Source organism: Diabrotica undecimpunctata, chromosome 2, assembly GCF_040954645.1.
Source record: "Diabrotica undecimpunctata isolate CICGRU chromosome 2, icDiaUnde3, whole genome shotgun sequence".
Classification (NCBI taxonomy): Eukaryota; Metazoa; Arthropoda; class Insecta; order Coleoptera; family Chrysomelidae; genus Diabrotica; species Diabrotica undecimpunctata.
In genome coordinates this window covers 72,739,676-72,746,664 of record NC_092804.1, presented here as the reverse complement: position 1 = coordinate 72,746,664, position 6,989 = coordinate 72,739,676, and positions in this window count along the sequence as shown.

Below are 6,989 nucleotides of genomic sequence, written 5' to 3'. Positions count from 1 at the left end.
TATGTGCAACGAAATTTATTAACTGGTATTAGCTAATTGTTCAGTAAATACCTTTTTTTAATAATTTTCGTCAGAATAGTAGACATGTCATGTTTTGCTAACTTAAAAACGAGAAGTAAATGGACATAGCAATCAATGTATAAAAATAAAAAATTAGATTATTTTACAATTAAACCTAAAAAAATTTTTTTAATTAACAAATACTTATAACAATTAAATTTTTTAATTTTCTTTATTAACTACGTCAACTACTGCATGAATTTGACCAGCATAAATTTGAAGCAGATATGGTGTACAACCAAAAGAAGGAAAATAAAATTTTGTGAAATACTAATCCAACGACTCTTGTACTGATGTTTGATTTGAAAAAAATATCAGGCGCTTCTGCGCTTTCAACAAATATAACATTTTATAAAAGTCAACGTATAATTTAACCATAAGGGAGTGCAGTGGGAATGGTGGGATAACTTGCTTCATGTGGCATGAGGGAATTGCGGATAGGAGCTCAGATGAAGTGGCCTCATTTATTTTTAAATTTATTTGTCAAATATCTTTCAAGCCAGAAAAATAATTTACCCATCGACAAGAAGTTTCTTATCTCTGGACACTCATCTTAACTCACTCTCTAACCGAGTCAATTATGGTGCACAGGGACTGGTACAAATTCGTAAGAACTGTTCTGGGAAAACCATTCGCGGAGGAAGAAATGGACCAGTAATCGTTTTATTTAATTTTAAAACTTTCTTAAAACACAACTAATAAGAAAACCTTTGATGTTGAAGGCAAAATAATAAATTAGCCAAACATTAAGTGGGTGAGATATGCTAAGTATATGCTTTTGGAGTAATGTACTTGCGTAGATTAAAAAGAGGAAGATATTCCCCTGCAATGTTAGATCTGGGATATCATGGACCATTGCCAATTAACCCTCTAAACAAAGACGTACTATTGTTATTATTTAGTTTATTCCCTGTCTAGTGCCATGGGTTCTACAATTTCCTTGACACAAGACCGACTGCGCCAGAAATTCAAAACAGTGATAACGATGGCAGTTCTTAATAAAAAAAAATTAAAAAATTTTAATAAGTATTTGTTAATTAAAAAAAAACTTTTTTTTAGGTGTATAGTAAAATAAACTAATTTCTTATTTTTATACATTGATTGATATGTGCATTTACCTTTCGTTTTTGGGTTGGCAAAACATGATATGTCTGTGATTCTGAAGAAAATCATTCATTAAACAATTGCAGTATGGCCCAAAATATACAGTACTGAACTTGTAATTATTTTATTGTTTTAAAAAATACATATTATTGACACTTTATAACATGTTCTAAATGAGCTCCTCCTCTCTCAAGACAGACTTCATACCAATATTCCAGATTTCTCGTAATGTTATGGAATAAAGGTTGTCTCAAGTCCGCGAAGAAGACTCTAACTAATTGATGGTTTGTGGTGCCCGTTTAAAAACTTCAGTTTTAGCCACGCCCCAAAAGTCTGGAGAATGTGCAGGATAGGGGATGTCAGAAAATGGTGAAATAAACATGTTTGGAAAATGTCCCTGAAGAAATAGATGAACTACGACAGCAGTATGGCAAGTTGCCCCTTCCTGATAAAGCGTGTTAAAATTTATATGTACCTCTGTCGATTAAATGTGACTTGCCTACCATTTTCTTCGATAGAGTATGGACCAATGATTCCATGTCCCGAAACTGCACACCAGACACTCTTTTTTGCGCTATGTATAGGAACTTCTTAAACTTCATCTGGTCTGGCAAAGCCCAGAAATCGATTTGTGCGACGATTTACATGGCCTGACAAATGAAAATGTGCTTCGTCTGAAAACCATACATTTTTCAAAAATTCAGGATTTTCATACTGTAATGCAAGAATTCTGGCACAATATTCCACTCTACTGTGATAATCCCTGGGATGTAATTGTTGATGTACCTGAATCCCTTACGAAAATGCACCCAGCTCCTTCAGGATTCTTTGCGAGGAAGTTCGTTTTAAGCCAAGATGCAACGCTGTTCTTGTCTGGCTGGCTTTCGGATTTTCCAAGATTCGCTCAAAAACACGTTCATGCTTATCGTTGTTGTTAACTGTCCTTGGACGCCCTGAGTTTCCTTTTAGTTGGCACAATACATTACCCGTATTTCTAAACTTTTTAACAACCTTCAAAATTACAGCATTACTTAAAAAACGTTTATTAAACTGTTGTGTGAAGTGTTCATACACTACACGTATTGCAGACTTGCACTATTACGTCGGCCGATATCGTATGAGCGAAAATATTGCTCCACAATAAATACTTTCTCCTCTGTACTTAACACCATTTTTAACAATTAGGCGTTAAAAATTAATTTAAAAAAATCAAAATTAATCGGAAAATCCCAGTAGTTGACTGTATACCATAGTTTAAAAACTTTTAATTTAAAACTTTTTAAAAGTGCCGTCCAAAATTTACAGGTGCATAACATACCATTTTCGATCTAATTCAGATCATCCTCAGTGCCTTCTTTTTGTAGTTGAAGCTAACACTAAAATGTTAGCTTAGTGTTAGCTTCAAGTACAAAAAGAAGCCACTGAGTATGAGCCACTAAGTCGGGTACCTGCTCCTGCTACCTTAGGTCAGCTCAAAGTGGGTCTTTTAGAGGAATGAGAGTTGCACAGAATTAAGTCTTACTTTTAATTAACAGTACTCACAAAAGAATAAATAACGTTATACAGGCTCGTGAAAGTAATACTAGGTATTAGTTAAATCGACACGTAATTTGTATTCGTTTCCTTGATATTTTTATTTTATTTCTGAAATTAATTGAATAGGTATAAGTACTAGTTTGTTTTAGTTATTTTGGTATTAATTTGTAAATTTGTATAGTTTTCCTTTTATAAATGTTTCTCGTAAACTTAAGAAAGACACTCTGCCCTAACAGCTGTAGTGATAAAAAAAGTAAAAATTATAATACATTTTGTGGTAGTTTCGAAAACAAAAGTTTCCTGTGTTTTAATTATTGTTAGATAAAATCTCTTTAAAACATATCTTAAATCCTCAGCATTAGAGCATGCCAATCGTCGATAAAAAATATAATAAAAAATAAAGTGTGTTTCGACAATTTTATCAAAAATTCAAGGGGTGCCGTTTTTCGTGCCGGTGAGTGTATTTGTATAACATCAAATTAGATGTCGATATTAATAGTAAACTAAATGTAAAACTAAATACTTACCGGGATAGTAAGATTTACATATTTTAGATAGTATCATAAAAGTTTCTTTCTGACTTTCCACTTGATTTACAATGGACGAGAGAATTTATGGTTAATTATTTTTTAATTTTGTCTTTTGATTTTATTTTTATTTTAACTTAGATACCTGATATAAGATTTTTACTAATTTATATTATGGCTTCTAAGAGTTTATATTAGTCATGGAATTTATAAATTTAGATATTGATTATTTAGTCAAATCAATTTAAATTTAATCGAAGTAATCAAAGGAAAAGATGATTACTTTTTCCACTGAATAAATCGATAGCGTAAAAGAAATATAATAAGAAAGTGACAAGACGTATTTACCTTTTATTCTTTTACTGTGAAATTTTATTAAAAAATGAGAGAAAGTATTGTTTGGTATTTACAAATTTTTATTTTAACCAACACGTTTATTACTAATTACTTAGTATTATTACGTAGCACGCAGTCAATAACAAACCTGAGGCGGAATTTTCCATTTCCCACGTTTTAACACCAGATGTTCTAATTTCCTCGGTGATGATCTCAGTAGACTGTGTGTCCGTGAGACATTTTTCAATGTCTAACACTATTACTCATTCTGATTGTAGTGTGTATACTGAGAAAAATGGCAAATATAAATAAACAAATATTTATTACACAAAAAACCAACCAAAACTTAACAAAGAAGATTATCTTCTTGGATTTTTTGCTACAGCAAGATAAATATTTAACCCTCAAGAGGTCGCAGATAGTTTGTACCTACCTCCCTGCTACTCAGTCACTTTTATTTTAAATTCACGTATTATACTAGATAGTCGATTCTTTTCAAGCTATTTTCAACCATTCCAAGTTATGCCGTTAGACTTTGATACGTTATAATAATAGAGTAGTGATAATGATAATAATGATAGTAATAGAGTAAAACGCTCTAGATATCCGAGTGCAGCCTTGTTTGAGAAACTTTTCTGATCAGTATTTTAAGCATTATTAGCGAGCAAAGGGGACGCTAATCGATAATTAGCACAAAAGAGTATACCAAAAATATATTTTATAAGTATAGGTATTACTAAAATAATTTACGAAGAACAATCTAGATTGCTTAAACGTGAGTTTAAGTTTTAAAGTTATATTCAGAATATGATGACTGCGACGATGATTCAGATAATCAAGAAACATATGAACCTGAAATAGAAGAAATAGTGCAGTGGCAGTTAAGAGCAATTTGAGGAACATTGAGGTAGAAGTTATTGAGTTTGAGGAACCGATGCAATATCATAGTAAAATGCCAGAGCAACATTACGAAATGAGCTAAACATATACCTTGCCAAAATGTTGGCATCAATACATCACATGCAAATGATGTTTCACAGTTACCTAATGTAAAAAAATTGACTAGAAATTTAAAGTCTTTTTAGAAATATTTTAATATTGTTTGGATTGAGATATCTGTAACCATTTCAAGAAACATTCGAGGAGGAAATGCAAAATCCACAGTAATCGTTAAAATAAAGGCAGTGTTGCGACTACTATTATAGTATATATTTCTAACAATTGTTTATAAAATATAAATTTACATGAAAACTCAAGGGATATACGAAAACGGGAAAAATGCTAAAAAAAAGATAAGAGATACCTACAAACAAACGAAACAAACACTAAAATATAACCACAGTATGTATATGTAATAATATAGAATTTTTCACGAGTTGTACTCCTGCTCTTCATTTCTCCTTGTGTACTGACATCACATGTACGTTGATGTGGACGTATTCTCCTTGCAGATGGGGTTCCTGCTAGTCGAACAGGTATGCTACGTGAACCTTTTTTTTATTGGGCAATACTGACATCGAGGTTTTTGCGGATTTAGAGAATTCTGATTTATTTGCGGGGTGGTGGGCTTTTTTCCTATAACGTTACTTATCTTTCGATGTAATGGAATATGCAGAGATATGATTGAAGCTCTTTTTTTCTATATGAAGTATTGAAATACTCCGATTTAAGTCTGCAATATAGTTTCTTCTTTGCATAACAATTTGGGTACTACTTTTATAAATAATTTGTGCGTTTATTGTAGCTATATTCAGTAATGCACAAAATATTGTAAAAGATCATCTATTAGTTTTCCCAGTTACTGAATATTCTGCTTTGAGCCTATCCACTACAGCGACTCCTCCGTTTGTGTCAATGTTGAAGTAAATTATGTATGGTTTGTATACATCAATTGTTTCAGGGTCAATTTACTCATCGTCATGGTAGATTGAAAGAAGAAGAACGTACTTATTTTTCTTTTTAACATAGGATGTCAGGATACATTTATTAGAGTGTTTAATGTACTCAAACATGTTACTACAAATAGGGCGATTTTTCACTGGAAGTAATTCCGCTGGTATGACGGGCTTATTTTTGTAAGTTCCTACAACTGTTAATTTTTGGTTAATATAGAGATCGTTTGCTAAAGACACTGAGGTGAAATAATTGTCCATCGTGACATTTTGTCCAGATTTATTTATAGGCTGGATAAGACGTTTTACTACACGGGAGGCACAGTGTTTCTGACAACTTAAATGGACCTTTCCATTGGTCCTGCATAAATATCTATATTATATGTATAATAGGTTTTTGCATCTGTCAAAAAATAAATTTTAATTCCGTATTTTGCCGACTTGTTAGCAATATATTGTCTAAACCAGTATCTTCCTCGGAAAGGCTCTAACATCTCGTCAATTTTTGTATGCTGCCCCAAAGTGTAAAACTCTGAGTACTTTTGAACGAAACTGTGAAACATCGTAAGTATTGGAGACAAATTATTAAGTTCTGCTTTATCCTTTCTGGTAGTGCTATAGTCGAACCTTATGGCACGTAGGAGAGTGTGGAATCGCGTTTCAGTTATCACTGCAGCAAAGAATTTAGATGCGGCTCCATCATTGTCCTATAAATCAGAAGTATTGAGATGATGACGACTTTTTTAACATCTGCCATATATAGAATCCGAATTACAGCATGTTTTTCATCAAAATCTGTGGGCTGGCAATTTCTTTCTCGCTACAAAGCTGGTCGCATAAGCTCTAACTTCTGATTCGTGTATTTTACTATGTTTTGAATTACGGTATTTGAAAAAAATAATTTCCAACAATCTAAAATTATTTTTAAACATTTAGCGGCCAACCAAACCCAGGTAGGTTGGTTACTGTACTATAAGGCCATACCATATTAATTATTTGCTCATTATTCGCTATTGCTATCTGGTCACCTACAAACAGTAAGGTATACAGGCAGTCTTCTTCGATTTCAATTCTCCTTTTCGAACTTCCTTCCTCCAGAGCTCTTTGGGTGTAGATTTTAAACAAAGTAGCAGAAAGGCAACATCCTTGTTTTTAATCTTTGGATGCATCAAATTGTTTTGACAAATTATTTTCCATTTTGAAACTGCTAATCGGTTTGTTATATATCTTTTCCAGGGCTCACATTTCCAGACTTACATATAAATTATTTAAACCAGAACTCTAAAACATCCCAAATAACTCCACTCGTTTTTTACTAGTCTTTGTAATACCAACGTATTATCCAAACAAGATCTACCAGTATAAAAACCGCTATTTTTTAATTCTTGCTTTTAAAACTCTAACATATAGCTGTCTATAGAAATGATTACGCTAAAGCCTTTATAATTGCTACTTTCTTACATTCTTTTTTATATTGAACTGATGACTGATCTGAACCATATTTTATCAGTTTTATAGGCATGCCTCTAGGTCC